This window comes from Bombina bombina, chromosome 3, assembly GCF_027579735.1.
Source record: "Bombina bombina isolate aBomBom1 chromosome 3, aBomBom1.pri, whole genome shotgun sequence".
NCBI classification, from domain to species: domain Eukaryota; kingdom Metazoa; phylum Chordata; class Amphibia; order Anura; family Bombinatoridae; genus Bombina; species Bombina bombina.
In genome coordinates, this window is record NC_069501.1 from 1,192,331,620 (window position 1) to 1,192,358,575 (window position 26,956).

At 36.5% G+C, this 26,956-nt stretch overlaps 1 long non-coding RNA gene across 2 annotated transcripts; it reads right to left on the bottom strand.

Moving 5' to 3' along the window:
* Positions 1-586: 586 nt before the first annotated feature.
* On the bottom strand, positions 587-26,094 carry LOC128654619 (uncharacterized). Of its 2 annotated transcripts, none has more exons than XR_008401470.1 (2): positions 25,972-26,094; positions 587-1,228 (listed from the first exon to the last, which is right to left on the bottom strand). It is a non-coding gene; the product is annotated as an uncharacterized LOC128654619 (long non-coding RNA). The 2 variants fall into 2 exon arrangements; XR_008401471.1 differs by lacking the exon at positions 25,972-26,094 and adding an exon at positions 5,955-6,043.
* Between the last annotated feature and the right edge of the window lie 862 nt (positions 26,095-26,956).

The following is a 26,956-nucleotide window of genomic DNA, read 5'->3' on the forward strand; positions in this document are numbered from 1 at the left end:
ATGCAGGATGGAAACATTTTTAATACATTGCCCCTCTAAAGTTAAAGGGCCATTATAGTAGAAAAATTACATGCCCTGCTCCATTAGAATATCGACCCTGCAGTACTGTGTGTTAAACACCTGCAATTGGGATAAACACACAGTAGAAATACCGCTCAGAACTATATCTGCCGATTGGATCAGTGGCAAGTTCCGCTTGGGACCAGCAGTGCTCCATGGGTCCAAAGTGGCACTTCTACTTTGTGTTTAACCCTTTTGGTTAAACACATAGTACTGCAGGGTTGATAGTCTTAAAATTACATGCTGTAACGGATTAGATCATGTAATTTTTATATTATAATGGCCCTTTAAATAGTTCTAAAGACAGTTGTACGTCTTTGAAAAGTTGTTTCATATTCAAAGAGGAGAAAATATCACATTTACCAAAACTCAGATGTGTTCTGGAAACACTTTGCCTAAGATCACATATCTTTTCAGTTCCGTTATAAGCACTTAGCACAGAAATGATTTAGTGCTTATCCTACAATTTTATTAGGAAACTGATAAAAGCAGCAAGTCTGTTTCTTCTGACAAATTCACACATTGATACTTTTAGCACATTTATTATTATGAGAATCATTCTTTCTACTGTACAGTTTGCAAAATTATTTTAACACCATGTGTCCTAGAGAAAGTATTACACACATCCCTGTCAGACTAGGGAGTAATGCATGACTTTATAAAATACTTGATCATTTGTATAATTTAAAGGGACCCCCAAGGAAGAACATGCTGTGATCTGAGATGTAATTGCAGAATATGCAGCATGTCTGCAGAAAGAATGAGACACATGCAGGAACTGTTAGTGCTTTCGCTTTACAACACTGCTCCGCATCAGGGAAAAAAGGTTATAAGAGAGAGGGCACTGGGCTAAATAACGCCTAAGCCTAACTTTTGTACTATCCTCTTCCTGGATAGGTGGAAATGAAAAATGGCACAACATTATATTAAAAGTGGGGCGCTACTAAAAGCACTAGGGGTTAAAATTAATAGTAACGGTTTCTTGCACAAAAGAAACCGGAATCATTGTGATGTCATCATTCGACGCCTCCACCATCAGCGTGCGAATGCTTCTGGAGACCGAGAGACCCTGTGGATGGTAAGATCACCTGCACGACAGGTTTCCTCTCTTTCTTCTCCAGATTGCTTGACGTCAGCCGAAGTCATCACAGAGTACCGTGGAAGGTAACTAAAAGAAAGGAGAACCACTGGTATTCACAGAAGTTACTTGTGAGCAAGGTGGATTATAAGAACGGTAAGATAACCTGCGTGATAGGCTTACTATAACCTGACTATCAGACCCCTGAACGCTCATTCTTTTAGTGCACTATAATTCTATGAGCACTGAAAAGCCAAACACCAGTAAGGATTGTGGGACTATACTTCAACATTTAAAGTTTTTAAGTTACGGTTAAACAACTTAACACATTGTTTCACAACATATTATCAAAACAAATCACTGACATTGTAATCATCTAAAATCCTGATACTATTTACAAGGACTTACGACTATATTAACCGGATAAAAAGAATCTAACTGAACCAAACTAAACCTGAATTATATCCTGTTTTTTTCCGGAGAACCCTTTGAGTACTCTAGAGACATGGTCTAAATACATTTGCACAAGATTTTGGGACGGTTTCACATCTAAAGGCAGGCAATATGCTCTTTATTTAAAGAAGAACTTTTTCACCTGTGTTGTGTTAAAGTAACTGTTATGGTGTTTTTTATGAAATGTTCAATGCTATTTATATTATGATGTCTTTTAAATGTTTAAACCCTAGTCTATATTTTTTTAAAGTGTTGCAACACTTTCTTATCTTTTCACATTTTTAATTTTGATTTTATTAACTGCAGCATTGTGCTCTGGTTTCACTGTGTAAGTTTTCCTCAACACAGTGCAGCCAGAGTGAAGAGCTGGTTGAAGAGAACAAATACTGAGCAGCGCCGCAAAGCAGCAGTGCATTGATAAATGCTTTATTTATTAAAGTACAAAAATAAAATGTTCTGCTATTTTATTATTGCACTATAGCTTGCATATATCTATGCGTTTAACCCCAGATAAGGGGTTAAGCATTTATTTAAAATAAGCTACAGAGCAGCAATGCACTACTGGGAGCTTGCTGAACACATCTGATGAGTCAATGACAAGAACTATATGTGTAGCTACTAATGAGCAGCTAGCTCCCAGTAGTGCATTGCTGCTCCTGACCAGGTGAGCTTTTCAACAAAGCATGCCAAATTAAAGAATTAAACATCAAAAAAAGCACACTCTATCCAAATCATAAAGAGGACACTTAAAGGTCTTGATTCTAAACAATTTGCCAGTCAATAGGTGGTTTTCCACGCCAACAGTCGCAGGGGCAGGCCTCTAAAAAAAGAAGGGGTCTGTCCCTGCCAGTGGCGAGATGTCTCCCATACAAATAATGAGTTTGCAACAGAGGGCAAAGGGGGAGACTGCCGTGTTTTAAAAATGTGAATATTACGCTGTTTTCAGTGCACTATACCTTATATTTGCTGTAATATGCAATATTATATATATATATATATATATATATATATATATATATATATATATATATATATATATATATTGTTGAAAACACCAATTTTTCACTTGCGAGAAAAAATACAAGTGTAGTGCAAAAATGTTTATAAAAATGCGCTGGCATTTAAGAGAAAATATCATATATACGCCCATGGAATGCCCATGTTCAGCCCATTTTACAAAAAAATGTCAATTACGCTTTGTATTTTGTTTTTTTCCAGTGTACTTAAATTTCGATTTATGCTGTGTATAGTTTTACGATTTATTCCTGTGTAATTTACCTACAAATTTAACGTTTTTATAAAATATGATTTTTGGTCTACCATGTGGTTTAGAATTTTGATGCACCTTAACAATACAATGTTTTCCTGCATCTTTTTGTGTAAATGGTTCAATTATTCATTTGGTAAAATTACAAATTTTATTGTGCACTTTTGTAATGTATGCATCTTCTTCCCATACAAAAATGCAGTTTACGCCCCTTAGCGAGACACCCTATTTTCAGGGTAAAAAGTGGCTTTTATATCATCCCACCAGGGAAATAGAAGGGCTTGCAAGGATTTTTATAGACTCTCACCAGCCCAGAAATCATAGTTATGGTAAAGTTTCCAATTCGTATGATGAGATCCGGAATGAAAAAAATATTTTAGATGGACTTTAATTCATCCATTCTAACGAAGTTGTGCTATAACTTACTTTTTAATATAGCAATGAAATTGTAATACCCCGAGCTTTGATCGCCATACGGCACTCCGATTGTAGTACAGTTTAAACTGTTAACTCACAAAAAAAATATTACTTTTAAAGTGGGCAGTGCGTGGGGTATTAGCATTTCATCACTATATTAAAGGGACATGAAACCCAAAAATATTATTTCATGATTTGGATAGAACATACAGTTTTAAACAACTTTCCAATTTACTTCTATTATCAAATTTGCTTCATTGTCTTGTTATCTTTTACTGAAGGAACAGCATTGCACTACAGGCAGCTAGCCGAACACATCTACTTAGCCAATCACAAGAGACAAATGTCTGCAAGCACCAATCATAAGCTATCTCCCACTTGTGTAGGATATGTGCGTATTCTTTTTCAACAATGGATACCAAGAGAACGAAGCACATTTGAAAATAGAGGTGAATTGGAAAGTGTCTTAAAATTACACGCTCTATGTGAATCATGCAAGTTTATTTGTGACTTTCCTATCCCTATAACGTCATAAGAATGGATGAATTAAAGTCCATCTAAAATATTGTTTCTATTCCAGATCTGATTATACAAATTGGAAACTTTACCATCACCGCTTTAACACTTCTTGCTAGTTTGGTGTATAATATGTGCGTTGTCCCGCACTCCCTAGACAGCCCAAAAAGCAAAATCTGTAACCAATTATTTGAAACTGCTTCAAACTACGCAAACAAGATTTTGGCTTCCTAGGGAGTGTGGAACAAGCACAATTTTTATACAAAAGGAAAAGTTGTTTAAAGGGACAGTCTAGGCCAAAATAAACTTTCATGATTCAGATAGAGCATGTCATTTTAAACAATTTTCCAATTTACTTTTATCACCAATTTTGCTTTGTTCTCTTGGTATTCTTAGTTGAAAGTTTAACCTAGGAGGTTCATATGCTAATTTCTTAGACCTTGAAGGCCACCTCTTTTCAGAATGCATTTTAACAGTTTTTCACCACTAGAGGGTGCTAGTTCATGTGTCTCATATAGATAACACTGTGCTCGTGCACGGGCAGTTATCTGGGAGCAGGCACTGATTGGCTAAACTGCAAGTCTGTCAAAAGAACTGAAATAAAGGGGCAGTTTGCAGAGGCTTAGATACAAGATAATCACAGAGGTGAAAAGTATATTATAATAACTGTGTTGGTTATGCAAACCTGGGTAATGGGTAATAAAGGGATTATCTATCTTTTAAAACAATAAAAATTCTGGTGTAGACTGTCCCTTTAATATGCATTGAAAGTTTAAACTTTTGACTTCCATGCCTCTCATTTTACCAGCCTGCTTAATTAAGGTAATTATTAGTGGTTTTAGAGAATATATTTTATGGAAGACCACTCCAAGCTTTTGTATGATTACTACTAATGGAAATGAGCCATTTTTACCAGGGATCTGCAAGCGAGAGTTGGCATTCATCTTGGCACCTTTTAACATCCATTAAGATGACAACTGAATGGAATGTTGAAATATTGTGGTCTGTATGAATAGTTCATTTAAGTACATCACTAAACAAATTAAGGATTTAAAAATTTAGATAATAACAATAATATATTTATGTGCAAAACTGTTGTTTGCCATTTAGGCATCCAAATGTAATAGGGAGTTTGGGTTTTAGCATAAGATGTCTGGTAAGTTTCAGTATTTTATGAAGCAGTTTATTAAAAGGGATAGTCTAGTCAAAATTAAACTTTCATGAATCACATAGGGCATGCAATTTTAAACAACTTTCCAATTACCTTTTATCATCAAATGTGCTTTGTTCTCTTGGTAATCATAGTTAAAAGCCAAGGCTCATATGTTTAAGCCCTTGAAGGTCGCATCTAATCTCAATACATTTTGACATTTGTTCACTGTTAGACAGTGCTATTTTATGTGTGTAATATAGATAACATTGTGCTTACTTCTATGGAGTTATTTATGAGTCAGCACTAATTTGCTAAAATGCAAGTCTGTCAAAAGCACTGAAATAAGGGGGCAGTCTGCAGAGGCTTAGATAAAAGCTAATCACAGTGGTAAAAAGTACATTAATATAACTGTGTTGGTTATACAAAACTGGGGTATGTGTAATAAAGGGATTATCTATCATTTTAAACAAAACAATTTCAAGTAGGCTGTTTTTTTAAGTGAAATATATACATATTGCCTGTTAAACATGCTCAGTCTTAGTGAAAGAGAAGGAGCAATATTTCCCATCTGTCTAAAGATTTTGACTTAAAAATTAACACAAACTGTTAAAATGGCTTCAGTATACCATTAAATAGACTGTTAAAGGGACAGTATACACCTTGTAATTACAAGACATTTCTGTTATGTTTTTATAGAATTATATACCTGCCAAGTCTTAACGTTTTAAAAACAAATTAACATCCTTTTTACTGCAATTATTTTTCAATAGCCAAACTCCACCCACCATTTGCCTTATTTACAGAAGCCAATCTGGGTTTCAGTCCACAGACAAGGACAGTCAAAGTCATAATATTGTTATAAAGTACATTGTTTTGCAGTTGTTATCTGATAACGCCAATTAGGGACAGATATGTAGCAGACTGAAAAAAGAAAAAAGACAACGGCACTACGATTGCTGTGCCCCACAATTTCCAACTCGTAAGGAAGCTATATTAGATCTAATACTTACAAACAGTGATACAGTTTCAGATGTGTCTGTAGGTGAGAACTTAGGATCCAGTGATCATCAATCTGTTTGGTTTAGTATTCATGTTCAGGAACTGTCCACCCAGACTAAAACAAAAGTTTTAGACTTTAGGACGGCAGATTTTTCATTAATGGGAGAATACCTAAAGAACTATTTAAAGGGGAAAACTCTTATTACAGGGGTTCAAGAACAGTGGGAATTTGTGAAAGGTGCCATTTTAGATGCAACCGCACACTGTATTAGACATGTCTGTAAAAGTAAAAGAAAGCGGAAACCAATTTGGTTTTCCAAAGAAGTAGCACATGCTGTAAAGACAAAAAAGATAGCTTATAAAAATTACAGACACACACAAGCAGATGATGATATGAAAATATGGAGACTCCAACAAAAAAAGACTAAGCAGTTAATTAGGAAGGTTAAAGCTCATGCAGAAGAGAAGATAGCACAGTCAGTAAAACATGGGGACAAAACATTCTTTAGATATATCAGTGAAAGAAGAAAAAATAAGGTAGGAATAGTAAAATTGAAATCAGTTGATGGTAGAATAATAGAAGGAGATAAGCAGATTGCAGACTGTCTCAATGATTACTTCTGTTCTGTTTTCACTAAAGATTGTGAAGATACAATGTCTACATTAAGGGATGCTACGCAAAATAGAAACAAGCTTAACAGTAATCTTTTTACAGAGGATGAGGTTTTGTTAGCATTATCAAAAATAAATGTTACAAAGGCAGTGGGTCCTGATAATATTCATCCAAGGGTTTTAAAAGAACTTCGATCAGTGCTAACTGTCCCATTAACTGATCTGTTTAATCAGTCACTATTAACAGGAGCTGTCCCAGATGATTGGAGAATAGCAAATGTAATACCCCTTCATAAAAAGGGCAGTAGAGAAGAATCTGGCAACTACAGGCCAGTTAGTTTAACTTCAGTAGTAGGGAAATTAATGGAAAGCCTCTTAAAAGAAAGAATTATGACTTACATAAAGACAAACAATTTAGAGGACCAAAATCAGCATGGTTTTACTTCAGGGAGATCATGTCAGACTAATCTAATTGACTTCTTTGATTATGTAACAAAAGTATTAGACAAGGGAGGAGCAGTTGATGTAGCATATCTAGATTTCAGCAAAGCATTTGACACCGTCCCACACAATAAACTTATTCACAAACTATATCTCCTTGGTCTAGATTCAAAAATTGTGAACTGGGTGGAATGCTGGCTTAAGGACAGAAAACAAAGTGTCTTAGTAAATGGAGTTCATTCAGCAGAGGGGGCTGTTACTAGTGGTGTTCCTCAGGGGTCAGTTCTGGGGCCTGTTTTGTTTAACATATTTATCTGCGATATCAGCAAAGGGCTACAGGGGAAAGTATGTCTCTTTGCAGATGATACAAAAATTTGCAACAGAGTGGATGTTCCAGGGGGGGTAGACAAAATGAGAAGTGATATACAACAATTGGAGGATTGGACAAACGACTGGGGTCTAAAGTTTAACACAGCAAAGTGTAAAATAATGCATTTAGGGAAGAAAAATCCAAATGTTAATTACAGACTCAATGACACTTTACTGACTGTTACAGACGAGGAACAGGACTTGGGAATTATTATTTCAGATGATTTAAAACTTAGTAAACAATGTAGTAATGCAGCGAGTAAGGCAAGCAGAATGCTTGGATGTATTGGTAGAGGTATTTGCAGCAGAAATAGTAAGGTTCTTATGCCACTTTATAGATCATTAGTTAGGCCTCATCTTGAGTATTGTGTGCAGTTCTGGAGACCATATCTTCAGAAGGATATTAACAAACTTGAATCTGTGCAAAGGAGGGCTACCAAAATGGTACATGGTCTAAAAAATAAAACTTACCAGGATAGACTCATTGACCTAAATATGTATAGCTTAGAGGAGAGAAGGGAAAGAGGTGATATGATAGCAACTTTCAAGTACATTAAAGGGTTTAGTAAAACTGAGGCTGTGGGTATTTTACATAAAATGGAAAATTCAAGAACAAGGGGTCATGAGCTCAAGCTAAAGGGTAGTAGATTCAGAAGTAATTTGAGGAAGCACTTCTTTACAGAAAGAGTGATTGATTTATGGAATAAACTTCCTCAAGAGGTAGTAGCAACAAACACTGTGGGGGACTTTAAAAATGCATGGGACAAGCATAGGGCTATCCTACGAACTAGATAAGTTTATACTGTTAGGTAAGGTCGGGCAGACTTGCTGGGCCTATGGCTCTTATCTGCCGTCAATATCTATGTTTCTATGTTTCTATTCTCATGGGGTTATGAGAAATATCAAAAAACTGTGAGTGCGGAGACTTAGGTGCTGTACACTATAAGAGGCAAACTGGAAAAATCAATTGCAAACAACAATTGAAAGAGTGTACTTATTAGCACTCAACAGCAAATAGAAGGTAAATGGCCATAGATACCTAGGTAGAAGGCCCAGGAAAAGGCGATTTAAAACTTAACTTTTATTAGTTCAATAATAAAAAATAAATAAAAAAGAAAAGGGTATTTAAAATTCCAACTGGTGTGAAAATGGGAGAATGCAACTCCTAGGGAGAATAGTCTAACCAGTATATGGTATGCTCTCCAAGTTATGTCCACTTGAGGAGGGAGTAAAGTGTATGTATTTGTATATGATAATCAGGGATATGGCCCTTGATTTAGGGATTGTATCACTATCAATTTACAAAAACCCCTATTTGGGTAAGATCCTCATGTATCTTGGGGGTGAGTGATGATACTAATATGTAGAGAACCCCAATTAAAGTGTCCCTATTGGGTATAATAATGTCAGAGTCTAAAGATTAAATATGATGCTCTTGATTGTCCTATAATTATCTGAACCCACCTAAATGGGTATACACTAAAAATTGCTAAGATCCTGAATTAGTACATCGGGATACATATTGTTTACACAATTAAACTTGAAAATAGTAAATGTGCACTTGGTGATATAGTGGAAATACTCATGTGTGTGCCCCGTACTGGGTACTGGACATTTAACTCTGTATTGTAAACTGACTCTGATTACAGTATCTTATGGACTGCTTTGCTTCTGGTAACACAACTGGCAACGGAAAGACCAGATAAAGGTTGGCAAGATAAGGATCTTGTAACACTCTATATTTGTGCAAAAGTGATCTGGTTTTTACGTTTATTGCTTGCCTGAAAATGTTATAAACTAAAGAATGTCACCCTGTATATAGTTTCAATTCTATTTAGATAGTAGTTTCGTTATGGCATTGCACTATGGTTGTGCTAAACTTATTAATACTACTGATCTCAATGAGCAACAAATTGCCACCTATTCCAGAGGGTGGCTGTTATAAAACAGCACTTGTAATATCAGGATATATTCAAAAATATTTTGCCTTTATATGGCCCCTGTTGTAATATCGCCGGTTTTTGTTAGATCAATACTGCCAATTATACTATGTACAGTCCGCTTAGATATAAGAAAGTTAGGCAGTTGTTATAAACCATAGTACCCGTATCTGGTCAGTGTGTTTGGTGAACTGTAGAGATATCCCCTGTATTACAGTTAAATACTAACCCAGGGTACTTATTCCTTGTATAAGTGCAGTAGGATTATTATAAAATCAATAAGTGACACTCCGGTATTAAGGTTAGAATATTACAGATTACCGGTTTTGTAACTACACGGGGTCTCTGTACATTTGAGACCTGATGAAATCAGAGCTACATTTGCTCACGGCTTTAGTCTAAACTGCATATACTGAATCTAAAATTAGACTCCAATTTATATAGTACTTGTAAAAGTAATCGATATAGAATTGCTCGGTTTTACTATGTCTCACTCACACGCAGACATACCATTTTAAATTAAATTCTAATAAGGCATTCTACCACAAATTCACACAGTTGTTAAAGTTAAAAAAGGAGAATTATCTCCAGCTTCCCTGACATGTTTCGCCAAAAAAAGGCTTTGACAAAGCCTTTTTTTTGGCGAAACATGTCAGGGAAGCTGGAGATAATTCTCCTTTTTTAACTTTAACAACTGTGTGAATTTGTGGTAGAATGCCTTATTAGAATTTAATTTAAAATGGTATGTCTGCGTGTGAGTGAGACTTAGTAAAACCTAGCAATTCTATATCGATTACTTTTACAAGTACTATATAAATTGGAGTCTAATTTTAAATTCAGTATATGCACTTTAGACTAAAGCCGTGAGCAAATTTAGCTCTGATTTCATCAGGTCTCAAATGTACAGAGACCCCGTGTAGTTACAAAACCGGTAATCTGTAATATACTAACCTTAATACCGGAGTGTCACTTATTGATTTTATAATAATCCTACTGCACTTATACAAGGAATAAGTACCCTGGGTTAGTATTTAACCGTAATACAGGGGATATCTCTACAGTTCACCAAACACACTGACCAGATACAGGTACTGTGGTTTATAACAACTGCCTAACTTTCTTATATCTAAGCGGACTGTACATAGCATAATTGGCAGTATTGATCTAAGAAAAAACGTGATATTACAACAGGGGCCATATAAAGGCAAAATATTTTTGAATATATCCTGATATTACAAGTGCTGTTTTATAACAGCCACCCTCTGGAATAGGTGGCAATTTGTTGCTCATTGAGATCAGTAGTATTAATAAGTTTAGCACAACCATAGTGCAATGCCATAACGAAACTACTATCTAAATAGAATTGAAACTATATACAGGGTGACATTCTTTAGTTTATAACATTTTCAGGCAAGCAATAAACGTAAAAACCAGATCACTTTTGCACAAATATAGAGTGTTACAAGATCCTTATCTTGCCAACCTTTATCTGGTCTTTCCGTTGCCGGTTGTGTTACCAGAAGCAAAGCAGTCCATAAGATACTGTAATCAGAGTCAGTTTACAATACAGAGTTAAATGTCCAGTACCCAGTACGGGGCACACACATGAGTATTTCCACTATATCACCAAGTGCACATTTACTATTTTCAAGTTTAATTGTGTAAACAATATATATCCCGATGTACTAATTCAGGATCTTAGCAATTTTTAGTGTATACCCCTTTAGGTGGGTTCAGATAATTATAGGACAATCAAGAGCATCATATTTAATCTTTAGACTCTGACATTATTATACCCAATAGGGACACTTTAATTGGGGTTCTCTACATATTAGTATCATCACTCACCCCCAAGATACATGAGGATCTTACCCAAATAGGGGGTTTTGTAAATTGATAGTGATACAATCCCTAAATCAAGGGCCATATCCCTGATTATCATATACAAATACATACACTTTACTCCCTCCTCAAGTGGACATAACTTGGAGAGCATACCATATACTGGTTAGACTATTCTCCCTAGGAGTTGCATTCTCCCATTTTCACACCAGTTGGAATTCTAAATACCCTTTTCTTTTTTATTTATTTTTTATTATCGAATTAATAAAAGTTAAGTTTTAAATCGCCTTTTCCTGGGCCTTCTACCTAGGTATCTATGGCCATTTACCTTCTATTTGCTGTTGAGTGCTAATAAGTACACTCTTTCAATTGTTGTTTGCAATTGATTTTTCCATGTAGCAGAGTTAGGCTGGATAAGTCAGCAGGGTGCAATTTCAAGTTCTGAGAATTTTCAGAGCTAAATTACATGAAAAGTAGGCAAAATAAATCATGAATATATATATATATATATATATATATATATATATATATATATATATATATATATATATATATGTTGTTTCATTATGCACAACTACACATATATAAAATTTGCAAGGTGTTTACTGTCCCTTTAACTGTTAGAGCACTGTTTTTTATTAAAGAGAATAAAGAAAAGCTGTTTTTGTGCTAGCTCAAGAGAGTTTTGCCATTTCCAGTGCAAAGCAACATTGTAACATAGAATCTTGTCTATAAAAAGACAAGTTTGTTTAGTTTTTAGCTCTGAGACAAGCAACATTTACACACCCACAATGCAAGTTGGAAATATATGCAGCCCTCCGATTGGTGAATACACTCCATACAAGTGCTTGAATGACAGACATGTGTGCACATGGTATACATGCACCAATCAGAAACAGAAGACTGTGAGATGGCCCTAACGTGTTTACTCAAATCTCTAATTAAGCAGATAGTAAATTGCAAGGGATGTAAAAAAGTTCCAGAAAAGTTGGTCCTGTGCTTTATTTATTTGTATAATGAGCTGTAAAAGTTATCCAAAGCTAAGGCTTAATTAAAAATAAAACAAAATGCAGGAATAAGAATCAAAACTTTTATTTAAGAAGTGTCAAAAAATACACATTTAAAGGGACCCAGAATTTGTATTGTTTAAAAAGATAGATAATCCCTTTATTACCCATTCCCCAGTTTTGCATAACCAACACAGTTATATTAAATGGACAATGAACCCAAATTTTTTATTTTGTGATTCAGATAGAGCATGACATTTTAAGCAACTTTCTAATTTACTCCTATTATCAATTTTTCTTCGTTCTCTTGCTATCTTTATTTAAAAAAGAAGGCATCTACGCTTTTTTTTATTGATTCAGACTTCTGGACAGCACTTTTATATTGGTGGATGAATTTATCCACCAATCAGCAAGAACAACCCAGGTTGTTCACCAAAAATGGGCCGGCATCTAAACTTACATTTTTGCATTTAAAATAAATATACCAAGAGAATGTAGAAAATTGGATAATAGGAGTACATTAGAAAGTTGCTTAAAATGTCATGCTCTAGAGTCTAACTGAATCACAAAAGAAAAAAAATTGGGTTCAGTGTCCCTTTAATATACTTTTTACCTCTGTGATGACCTTGTATCTAAGCCTCTGCAGACTGCCCCCTTATTTTAGTTCTTTTGACAGACTTGCATTTTAGCCAATCAGTGCTGACTCCTAGGTAACTCCACGTGTGCGAGCGCAATGTTATCTATATGGTACACATGAACTAACGCTGTTTAGCTGTGAAAAACTGTCAAAATGTCCTGAGATAAGAGGCAGCCTTCAAGGTCTTATAAATTAGCAGATGAGCCTACCTAGGTTTAGCTTTCAACTAAGAATACCAAGAGAACAAAGCAAATTTTATGATAAAAGTAAATTGGAAAGTTATTTAAAATTGCACGCCCTATCTGAATTATGAAAGTTTAATTTTGACTAGACTGTCCCTTTAATGGTGTATATTAAAAATGCATTAAAGGGGCGCAATAATCAAACCTGAAATCTGCGCATATTTCGGTTTTGAATAGAAGACTTCTCGTGGTATATACTTGTTTTTGCAAAAAATGCTTCTGGTAAAAGCTATTGGTGTTTTAGCAGCAAACACACACACTCATGTTGCTTGTGGGGTTGCCACCCGTCCCTTAATATAAGTTACACGTGCTGCAGGGTGTGCAGGGAGGAATATTAATAGTGCTGTCCAGAAACACAATACATGTTCCTCCCTGCACACCCTGCAGCATGCGTAACTCATAAGTGTCCAGGAAAACATGGCTGAGGTGGCAACCCTAGTTGCTTGTGCACCATACACCAGTATTCAGGGGTCAGATGGTGACCAATATGGCACACATTTAGTTATTGCAATACATACTCTGAGCAGGTGCAGTGTTTGAACAAAGGTGCATGGGGCATGCGCTGTATATAAGTGAATGCTGCTGAAACAGTAATAGTTTTTAGTAGGGAAGAGCATTTAGCAGTTTCGTTATGAAATAAATGCTGAAAATGATGACGCCAGCTGTATTCGGCTATTTTTGGGAGCCAGAATTCTTTTTGTTAAAGTGCAAAACACTAAGATGGGGATTTGCACAGATTTTAGTGTGTTGAATAAATCCAGCTCCGAAAATAGCAGAATGCCGTGAGTGGCCACTTTCCTCCATATTCAACAGCTAATGAAACTGCCAATCGCACATCCCTACTTTAGAGTATGTTAATTTTCTTTTCTTTGGCCCATTAGCGACAGCTATAAATAGAATATTGCACCGATTAAACACTGTGTCAAATATTGCAGAGTTCTGAATTGTGCAATAGTCACTTTTTCTACTCACACATAAACCATTTATAGAAAATATCATTTTGAGTTTTAATTCATTTTATTTTTCAGAATTTCACAATTTTGTTATATTTTTACATAGTCATGAGCACAATGCATACCAGCACTTTACAAATATGTTAAATATTTTATGACTTCAAATTCCTATTGTATGTGCAAGATCTGGGAGATTACAAACACTCAAAGGTTTTCTTAAAATTTATTACAAAGCAACACATGTTTTGACTGGTTTAATCAGACACATGCCTTCCTCCACACCAATTCGGACAGATCTAGCAGATAACGTTTCACAATAATGCATAGACACCTTAGATTTTACTTAAACAATGTAAATATTTGAGTTGCAGTTATCTAAACAGAAGCTACATTTGTTAAAAAAAAACTAAAGCACTCAAATAACCAGACCACTTGAGAATATTACAGATGCTACACAATTCAGCTGTATACTTGCTCTCCCGGTAAATTACAAAGCTTGTTATCTAATTGAAAGGTAACACTGAGGTTACATATATTGAACAGGGTTTCAGGATGTATTTTCTATTCAGACAAGCTTCTCTAGGGAAATATTTGGCAAACCCTTCTGTCAGATGGCTAATATGCATATTAATTGGCCCTATATTATTAAAAAAAAAAAAAAATACAAAACATAAACCCACCAAACATAACATTCTATTTACCACCCAAAAGGGACACAGAAGTGGGTACATATAGATTTATACAAAATCTATAAATGGTTTTCTTCTAGGAGCATGCTGGTATACTTAAAGGGACACTGTCACACAATTAGAAAAATAATTTTTAAACAGGAATTTTTGAATTTAATTTAAAAAAAATTAAAAGGAAGTGGAAAAGTGATAGTGAAACATTACTTCACTATCACTTAAAGTGATGGTAAACATAAGGTAACACCACAATATATTCTATGGCTATATATATCTTAAGAGAAATCTATAGAGTATAAGAGCAAAAACCTTTTTATTCCTTCCAATGTATAATTCTTTTTAACCCCGTCTGCCCACCTCAACCTTTTTCCTTCAGGTGACAATTTAACCTTTCAGCCAATGGCCTTGCTAGCCACATGACTTGCATAAATACATGGAAACCCTGACGCTGCAGAGCTGTTCATGCGCTGGGGTCAAGTAAAATCCCTCTGATCAGGACAGTCCATGCTCGCTTTCCTTCATATTTAAATGCTGCTTTTATATATAAAAAACAAATATGTTTGGGTAGAGTAGAGTATACATTAAAATTTATATTGTTATGTATGTATATAGATATGCATTATTAACAATAATAATATAAATAAAAATGCTTATTATTAAAATTTGTGTGTGTGTATATATATATATATATATATATATACACATACTTTTTTAAATACACAGACAAATAAATCCCAGTGTCAGCTGTGCAGTGAACCATTTCAAATGGAAGATTTCGTAATAAATATCTTGCTTTATGTTCCATTTCAGTTTATCCAAGTGTATCACAAATATTCAGGACCCAGAAATGGAATCACTAATAGAAGCTGACACAGGGAGATCAGGTTAGGAAACAGCTGGGAACTGCAAATTTGAGATAAAACTGCCCTATTCACATCTCATGAGAAGATGACCCATTACCTTATTAAACAGTCTTGTTTCCAAACTGCGGTGTAAAAATTCTCTCAGTAAGTCTCCATTGTAATCTAATTGTGTATAGGCTTTATTTTATTTATTTTTTTCCTAATAATTATTTGTAATTAAAGGGACATAAAACAAGTTGGGAATAGAGACAACATATAATAATATTACTTTAGCTGCAAATTTATACTGCAGTGCCTCGACAATAACTCTTTCTTTTAAGTTTCTGAATTGTAAAGCTCTAACTCCCCCCACACATTTCCTTCTATGGCTGTATCTATATCTATTCTTGATTTGATAGAATGAAAAAATGAATAGGGATTATCTGCTGGAGCATGCCTAGAAGTTGTGAACTCAGTTGAAATACAATGCCTGTGTCTAAACACTGATAAGGGGGGTGGAGCAGACTGCATGGCTATTTAAGTATTTTTGCTTATTTTTGAAAATTATTTTAAAATGTCATATTTGACAAGAAGTATTTTTGTAGAATTTGTGATAATTCTTATTGTACACGTGGGCTGCTCAGTATTCCTTTATCACCCATGATCCAAGCGACAGTTTACTCAAAAACATTATCCCCTTTAATTTGTTCCCAATGATCCAGTTTACCTGCTGGAGTGTAATTAAACTGTTTACAAGTATCTCCATTACCCTTAAATTGGCATTTTAAATAGTTTATTTAGCCTGTGGTATCCCCACCCATCCTGAAAGTTTTTGGCCTCAAGGTCATGCTGGGTAAACACAGCCAGTAGAAGAAATTACACTCCCAGTGGGTTATAGAGGAGATAAGGTAATAAAATGTTAATTTTCCATTGTTCTCTACAAGTATTGGTGATTGGTTTATGGTCAGATATAAAATAAAGAAGCAGGTTTATGTACACAATGTGATAAAGTAATGAGATTTGATTATACCTACAAGCTCAACCCATTTTATTAGGTTGTGGCTTCAAAACACAAAACCAGCTAATTCATATACACAAATAAGCCTTAAAAAGCAAATCTCATACATTTTATATTCTGCAGCTGGTAAAAAAAGTAATTGGAAACACATTAAGGGAAAAAATATTTTATAGTATACTGTCCCTTTAAAGGGACAGTATACACCTTGTTATTACAAGATATTTCTGTTATGTTACTATAGAATAACATACCAGCCAAGTCTTAAAACAATTGAACATTCTTTTTACTGCAATTATTTTTTAATAGCCAAACGTCACCCACCATTTGCCTTATTTAGTGAAGCTAATCTGGGCTTTAGTTTGCAGACAATAAGGCTAGCCCCGATCATAAGTCAGCAGGGGCATTTCAAGTTCTATGAGATCTATCTTCAGAGCTATATTGCATGAAAAATGGCAAAATTAATAATGAAAATATACAGCAAAGGTGTTTCATTACACATAACTAAAATTTATATACAAATCTCAATGTACTTACTGTCCCTTTAACACTTCATCTGTGGCACCTGGAGCAGAAACAAAATGAGGATGTGTGCACACATAACCCACTGTCATTTGCTTAGCAGATCTTGCAACCACCAATCAGTAGTGAGTTCCTGGTACTGTATTCCTAGGCCTACCTAGGTATGCTCTTCAACAAATGATAACAAAAGAAAAAAACAAACTACATAATAGAAGTAAATAGGAAAGTTGTTTAAAATCAAATGCTCTGTCTTAATCATAAAAGTTTAATCATGCGGTTGCTGCTGCTCCGTTTACTGACTCTTTCCTATAACTCCTGAGTGGGACTTTATCAATGAGTTTACTGTAAAGGGGATAAACATAAAGTTAAAGGGACAGTCTAGTCAAAATTAAACGTTCATGATTCAGATAGGGCATGCCATATCAAACAACTTTCCACTTTACTTTTATCATCAAATTTGCTTTGTTCTCATGGTATTCTTTGCTGAAAGCTAAACCTAGGTAGGCCCATATGCTAATTTCTAAACCCTTGAAGGTCACCTCTTATCTCAGGGAATTTTGACAGTTTTCACAGCTAGAGGGTGTTAGTTCATGTGTGCCTTATAGATAACATTGTGCTCATGCACATGGAGTTACCTAGGAGTCAGCACTGATTGGCTAAAAGAACTAAAATAAGGGGGCAGTCTACAGAGGTTTAGATAAATGGTAATCACAGAGGTAAAAAGTATATTAATATAACCGTGTTGTCTGTGTAACTGGGCAATGGGTAATAAAGGGATTATCTATCCTTTTTAAACAATACAAATTCTGGAGTAGACTGTCCTTTTAAAGTCACACTCGGGAACTAAAAGCTTTGCAGCCGGAGATTGGTTGCCATTTAGTGCTTCACACAATTATGAGCATACTTCAGTATCCTCTCATGGAAGTGAGCTATGTTTTACCAAGCATACCAACAGACAACACTTTTGTTACAGGAACAGTAAGCACCTTAAGCTATTAGTGCAAAATCATCTTACTTCAAAGTCTGACTTTTGAAAAATTGCTTTAACCCTTTGATATCCACATTAGTATTTTTTAGCCCTAACTTCCCTAACCATTTTCCTTATATGAAGCGTCAAATCTGTGGTGGTCTCCGTGAGCACACACACATACACGCTAGGGTGTCGCTGACATCACGCGTGAATAAATTAAGCACATAGCCATGCACATTATGGGGTAAATTTACCACCATGCAGGTGGACAGGTTGTCAGCTCACGATTTGACTAGCAGAGTGGACCACTGTGAATCATACCATCATCCCCTTGGCAATAAATACTTCTTTAAGGACCAATAAGTGCAGTACATTTGCATAATGAACAAATGCATGATAAAAAGACAATGCAATAGCACTCAGTCTGAACTTCAAATGAGTAGTAGATGTATGTCTATTTCCACTCCTCCTGTATCATGTGACAGCCATCAGCCAATCACAAATGCATATACGTATATTCTGAGAATTCTTGCACATGCTCAGTAGGTGCTAGTGCACTTTATCTGTCCCTAAACACTCTGTCTCCCCCCTGCACATCGCCTCAGTCTTATTACTGCAAATCTGTATCTCATCTCATGTCACTCTCCCTCTTACTTATACTAGCTGCTGGTGACATCTCCCCCAATCCTGGTCCCCAACAACTTCCTAGCCATGCACATCCATGTGTACCGTTCCACAGACTCAGAAAACAAAACTCTGGTAACCTTACTCACATTCCTCTTGCATCTAAATCCACTACCCCTTTCACTTGTGCACTCTGGAACTCTCGCTCTGTTTGCAACAAGCTCACTTCTATACATGACCTCTTTATCTCCCGCTCCCTCAACCTTCTGGCTCTAACAGAAACCTGGCTCTCTCCCCTAGACACAGCATCCACTGCTGCACTGTTACATGGGGGTCACCACTTCAGCCACACTCCTAGGTCTGGTAATGGTGTAGGTATTTTACTTTCCTCTAGTTGCACCTTCCAACAAATACATCCCATCTCTTCCCTCACATTTTCCTTATTCAAAACCCACATCATTTGCTTATTCTCTCCTCTCTCTATAAGTGTTGCAGTCATATACCGACCCCCTGGCTCCTCAACTCAATTTCTAGATAACTTGGCTGCCTGACTACCTTATTTCCTCTCCTCAGGCACCCCTGCCCTCATTCTTGGCGATTTCAACATCCCTCTTGACAATCCCGCTGCCTCCTCTGCAAAACAACTTCTGCAACTCACTTCCTCTTTCGGTTTGTCACAATGGACTGATTCTCCCACTCACAAAGACAGTCACTCCCTTGACCTGATCTTTAGCTATCGATGCATTATTTAAAACTTCACAAACTCCTCTTTTCCTCTTTCTGACCACCATCTCCTAACTTGCAGCATATCATTCCTCCCTACAACTCTCCCTCCTTCTACTCCTCACACAAACTTCAAAGAAGAATTATGTCATTAGATCAGCAACATCTCCTCTTTCTCCTGCCCTGACCAATATATCTGCCACTATAATTCCACCCTTACATCTGTCCTTGACAATCTGGCCCCTCTTACTATTGCTCGGAAATCACACACTCATCCTCAGCCCTGGCATACTCCTTTGACATGGTACCTACGCAGATGTTCCCGTACTGCTGAGTGGCACTGGATAAAATCTCGGAGTTCAGCTAATTTTTTTCATTACAAGTTCATTTTGAATTCCTACTATTCTGCCCTTAAAGGGACACTGAACCCAATTTTTTTCTTTTGTGATTCAGATACAGCAGGCAGTTTTAAGCAAAGTTCTAATTTACTCCTATTATTAATTTTTCTTCGTTCTCTTGCTATCTTTATTTGAAAAAGAAGGCATCTAAGCTTTTTTGGTTCAGGCCTCTGGACAGCACTTTTTTATTGGTGGATGAATTTATCCAACAATCAGCAAGAACAACCCAGGATGTTCATCAAAAATGGGCTGGCATCTAAACTTACATTCTTGCATTTCAAATAAAGATACCAAGAGAATGAAGAAAAGTTAATAGGAGTAAATTAGAAAGTTGCTTAAAATGTTATGCTCTATCTGAATCATGAAAGAAAAAAATTTGGGTTCAGTGTCCCTTTAATCTCTATAAGAAATATTACTTCTCTACTTTTATCTCTAATCTTTCTTCAAACCCAAAAAGTCTGTTCTCCACTTTCAATATTCTTCTTCGCCCACCCCCTAATACAACTTCTCTGTCAGCTCAAGCCTTTGCCAGCCACTTCAATAACAAAATCGACTCTATCCGAAATAAAATCAGCTCTCAACATACTTCCAAATGCTCGCAATTAACCACAACCCACATAGCTATAAATTTAGCTCTTTATCCCCTGTTACTGAGGAAGAAGTTTCGGCACTTATAATGAGCTCTCACCTCACTACCTGTCCTCTTGACCCTATTCCCTCAAAGCTGCTCCCCTCCCTCTCTTCTACCCTTACCGCTATACTCACACACATTTTCAACCTCTCCCTCAGCACTGGTATATTTCCCTCATCTCTGAAACATGCACTGGTCACACCTATCCTCAAAAAACCTTCTCTTGATCCAACCTCCCCATTCAACTACCGCCCTATTTCCCTACTCCCTCTTGCCTCAAAGCTTCTCTAAAAGCTAGTATATGCACACCTATCCCCTTTCCTTACATTAAACTCCCTACTGGACCCACTGCAATCTGCATTTCACTCCCATCACTCCCCAAAGACAGCAATCATTAAGGTTACCAACGACCTACTTACAACAAAATAAAAAAAAAGGCCACTTTTCTCTGCTTATCCTCCTTGATCTGTCCGCAGCCTTTGATACTGTTGACCACCCACTTTTGCTCCAAATCCTCCACTCCTTTGGCATTTGTGACACAGCCCTCTTGTGTTTCTCTCCCTACCTGTCAAACCGTACCTTTAGTGTAGCCTTCTCTGGGTTCCTCTGCCCCATCACCACTTTCTGTTGGGGTACTGCAATGTTTTGTCCTCGGTTCCCTTCTCTTCTCAATCTACACGTCATCATTAGGTTCCCTAATAAAGCCCCATGGGTTCCAATATCATTTGTATACAGTCGACACCCAAATCTACTTCTCTGCACCAGACCTATCTCCTTCCTTGCTAACCCGTCTCACTAACTGTCTTTCTCACATCTTTCTGGATGTCCTCTCACTACCTCAAGCTAAATCTCTCCAAAACTGAGCTCCTTATTTTCCCTCCTTCTTCCAAAATCTCCACCCCCAATCTCTCTATAACTTTCAACAACTCCATCAATACCCCTACCCTGCATGCCCGATGTCTTGGGGTCACACTTGACTCAGATCTTTCTTTCACTCCTCACATTCAGTCCTTGGCTAAATCCTGCCGCTTCCACCTTAAAAACATCTCTAAAATTAGACATTTCCTTACACAAGATACAACTAAGATTTTAATCCACTCTCTCATCCTTTCCCGCCTCAATTACTGCAACTCTGTCCTCTCTGATCTCCCCAGCTGCCGCCTAGTTCCTTTACAATCCATAATGAATGCCTCTGCCAGGCTCATCTTCCTTACATGTCCCTTTTCATCTGCTGCACCTCTCTGCCAATCCCTTCACTGGCTTCCTCTTGCCTCCAGGATTAAACACAAAATTCTCACTCTGACATACAAAGCCCTCAACTGCACTGCTCCCCCTATATCTCAGACCTTGTCTCCAGATACTCTCCCTCCCGTCCCCTTCGCTCTGCTCATGATCTCCTACTCTCCTCCTCTCTTGTTACCTCCTCACACTCCCACTTACAGGACTTCTCCAGACTGGCTCCCATCTTGTGGAACTCTCTGCCTCGCTCCACAAGACTCTCTTCTAGTTTTAAAAGCTTCAAGTGCTCCCTAAAGACTTTACTGTTCAGGGATGCATGCAACCTACACTAACCTTTCTTTATACTGCTTACTCTTCTCCATTGCTATCCCCTTGAACCCCTTAGCATGTAAGCCTAAGAGTCCAGCTGTTTGTAGACCACGTTCTTTAGAGCTGACTACAACAGAGCGACTCTTGGCAGGGCCCTCTACCCTTCTGATCCTTATAAATGTTTCCTTGTATTCTGACTATATTTATAGCGCTGTGGAATCTGTTGGCGCTCTACAAATAACCGATAATAATAATGATGCAAAATGTGTAAATTTAAAAAGACTGTGCACATTTTGTTAATGGAAATAAATTGGAAAGATGTTTAAAATTGCTGCTCTATCTGAATCATAAAAACTTAAATTCGACTTGAGTGTTCCTTTAATTACTTTCTTGTTTGTGATTTTTTTCTCTCTCTAGGTAGCAGTGGATGACAGAAATCTACCCTTGGATGGTCAACCGATTCTTGCATCTAGTGGATGATTGCTGAAATTCTATATAAATATATGTATATACACACATAAACATTTACAGGGTAGTGTGCACAGTGAAAGCACATTCACGTGCACCTGTCGGACTAGTGCATTGGATTTTGCCAGACTGCTCATCTTGCGCATATCTGCATGTTCTGGGCCTCAACGTTGTGATTGGACAGGCTGTGAATTACTGATAAGGGTGGGTGGGGCGTCTCGCAGTGCAAACAATTCACGTAAAGTTGCAAGTTTCAGATCATTTAAACAAATGCTTGTATACATGTAAATTGTACTTGAGGAGCTTTGTAAATCTTGCAGGGCAATGTCTGCACTAGCAAACTCATTTCAAAGTATTTACTGTCCCTAGACAAGGCTAGCCACTGTCACCATGTTAGCAAAAAACTATTGTTTTGTGGATCTTTATCTTCTTATCTCTTCTGAATTAGGGACAGATATGTTGCAGGGTTAGGCTTCAGAAGTCTGCAGTGTGCACTTCCAATTCTCAGAACCAGAAAACCCAACATTTACAGACTTGTACGACAAAAAAGTAGACAATTTTTTTTTTTACTATACTTAACTGTTCAATTGATAATAAAATATCAGTGTCTATTGTCCCTTCAATATGCAAAACTATGACATCATTTATTTTCAGTTAGTAAATATAGCAATTGTACTAATATATTGCAATATAGCACATGTTTTTTGTGCACAAATGGAAGAAATAGCAAGTATCCCAGCCAGCACTAGCATCTATAAACTCATGGAGCAGCTCATATCTTTAGCCTGGGGGCTATTACATTCTACTAACTCTATCTAGCAAATGCCAGCAATCAGACCAGACGTACAGTCATTAACAAGTGTGCTACAAAATAGGATGAGGTTTGAGAAATATTAATGCAGAGCTGACTGTTCCCAAATCATACTTTCAATCATAATTTTTTGTCTCTAAGATCCTATTATCAGCTGTATCACCCACGCTCAAAGCAGACTTGGAACAGGCAAAATGCTTTGAAGAATGTTAAAAAAAAAATTGAAACAGTACTATGATCCCAGCATTCAGCAGCTCTAGCTGAGGCAATACCCACGGGTAGGATCTCCACAGCTACTAGATCACTTTTCACATTCTGTTCACTGTATTACACTCGTAACCGTAGAAACTGCCTGTGAAAAGTGAGAGAAGCTGTTTTCTTTGGCAACATCCGGAAAAACGATTAGCACCGTAAAGTTCTTTATTAAAAAAAAACAAAAACATTTCTGACTTTCCTTATAAGCAATGGTTATATATATTTATTGTGACCCTGTAATTTTTTATTTTTACTTAACTCATTGGATGCCAAAGCAATGCATTTCTAAGCATAAGGATAAAGTGTAGGTAGGGATATTATTACAATAAGACCATTACTGTGACACATTCTCATCCTTTTAAATCTCAGAAGAGACAAAAGATCATTTTTCTAGTTCTGAATGAGATATTAAAGCCAAAATTTAAGATGAAACGACTCTTAGCCACTTAGCAAACCTTCACGGCCGCCTACAGAACAAAAAAATAGCATCCACAACATTTCAAACTGCAGAGCAGAAATCTGGGACAATCTCTGAATAAATTAACGGATGGAAAAACTAACTTTCTGTGACCCTCCCCTACTCCCCCCCACTCTCAATTAAAGGAGCAACCGTTACAAAAAGGCACATTGCCATATCATTCAAATAGCATAGCAGAATTTAACCCATCACATTCCATTCAAAAATGCAACACTAATTTTGTATGGCAGGGTTAACCTCTTTGGTACCAGAAACCTACCAAAACAGCTTTGTGTTTATTTTTAATGTAAAGTAGACTTGCCCAAACCAATTCATGTTTGAATTCATTTCAACTGATGAGGAAAAACTGAATTGTAATTAATTATCTTTTTTTCTGCAATAGATTTTCTGGTCTCAGTTGCTGCACTGATAATTTAAATTCAGTACAACTTAGTTAAAATCACATACACAGTACAGGGTGGTACTGGCTGTCAGTGCATGTGGGTGGTTTCCAGCATGTAGCGTTTTCTGTGCTGTGGACCATTTCTATTGTATTTATCATATAATCTGCTATGATGTGGGAGATGCAGTGGGGCATAGATACTTCCTATAGCCCAACCAAAGCACCAAATAAAATATATATTCTATGCACGTTAGCAGAGGAATTGAGTCCAAACCTGCAGGGTATTAAAACATTACCATACAGATTAACCCCTTGGCTACCTGACATGGCTGCAACACATAGCAAAGCACTGCAGTGGTCTCTGACATGAAATGGGTTAAAAGTTCATTAAATCTCAGTGCCCTGTGGAGTTAACCACATCATTCTGTAACAATGTGTCCCCAGCAGCAATCAGTCACCCACCAGACCGAAAAAACTTTCCTTTTCACAGAGGTCTGGAGACTTTCCAATGGCAATGCAGTTTCCCTGGGACACAAGTGCTCCAGGCACATTGTGATCAGCTCTTCACCAGAGACATTTCTGATGCTACAAACCCCTTAATACCTATCTGTAAACACGTCAAGGAAATAAACTGGTTCCTCAACCCATTATCAAAGGATACACACTTTCACTTCAACTGGCAAATTAATATTTATATATATATATATATATATATATATATATATATATATATATACATACACACACACACACATATATATATATAAATATATATGACACACACACACATATATATATATATATATATATATATATATATATATATATATGACACACACACACACACACACATATATATATATATATATATAAATATATATGACACACATACACACATATATATATATATATATATATATATGACACACACACACACACACACATATATATATATGTATATATATATATATATATATATATATATATATATATATAACATATATTTATACACTGTCACATATACACTCACCTATATTTATACACTGTCACATGTATTAATAAACTCCCATATATTCACTTTGTGCATACTCACAACTGCATATCCAATTACAGGTTAAATGATATATATATATATATATATATATATATATATATATATATCATACACATGTACAACACACTGTATGTATTTCTTTAATGCACACACATATATGTATATACATATATAAGAAGCTGATACTATTACTTCACAAATACCTAACTGTGCATACATGGATACACATAGATATTTCTATACATCTACACATGGATATGCCTGTACATGTATGTAACCACATGATTGCTCTGTAATTATTACTAATACCGTTGGAAACAAATCACCTGCATACATAACAGTCACATTTCAGGCTAATAACCATAATCAATTACCAGATACTTTCCATCTGCTGCCACCAGTTTTACCCCCCTTCTCCTCTGCCCTTATACCACACAGCAAACTTTGCAAGCAGAGCTGGGCAAGGTGGAAACTTTCCATGTGCTCCTGTCTGCTGCACACAATAAACAATCCTCAAGAAACAATCACAATCAGCAGCAAAGCCACACAGAGAAGCCAGCGGAATAGCAAGTACAGACCTTTGTGTGATGAGGATATAACCGTTGTGATGGTGTTATAGATATCCATTAGAATCACAGAGATGCCATGTTGTCAGCCCAGCCTGCTCACACACAGACAGCACTGTGCTCCAGCGCCTGTACTCTCTGCCTGCCTGATCCTATCTGCTGCTCCAGCCGCTGCCACAATTCCCAGCCCACTAATCACAGCGCAGCCTACTGGGGAACCCTGCATGGGTTTTGTTCTTTCCTCCCTCCTTTTCTAGTCACTTACTCTTTCTGTCACTTCTGACTGCTACATCATATTGACCCCACAACACACACAACTTATGCTTCCCAGATCCATCAAACCAACAAGGGGAGAAATAAAAGCGTTTCTCTGTGACTTCTGGCAATTCTGCAGTTCCTGGCAAGGCTGTTATATTCAAACTGAAAGACACTGATGCTTTTTCCAGTTTATTTTTTTTAAACCTGTTAAAGAAGAACTTTTTTGTTTTTCAAACCCATGTTTTTTTAACTTTATAGTGGATTTGCATAAAACTATACTGTATATATAAATGGATATTCTAGTCATGACTGAAATGCATTTCAGTTTTGATAAAAAGCATTTTTGTAGTAACACATATTTTTCTATTCACAAATATATCACAAGTTTTAATTTGTATGCTGCATGCAGAGCATACCTGTGTATGCCAAGTGCAACTGCATGGCGAGATTGTGCCTGCAGAGGACTCATTTAGTGATGATCATCACTTCATACCTAACTCATACAAGTCACCTCAAGCTCTCTGGGTAGGTGCACACTTTCTATAGGAGTAATCAAGAAAACAATATATATCATCACTGGCTGGCTGAAAAGGTACAATCTCTGTAAGGGGCTGATGTTCTAAAGAAATATTCATTCCAGTCTCCCACCAGGTGAAATGTTATAAAAAAAAAGTGGGCTGAACCTCACTGTATAAATGAGTGGTGATGCGCCTTCCATAGGAAAGTATAGAGTGTGCTG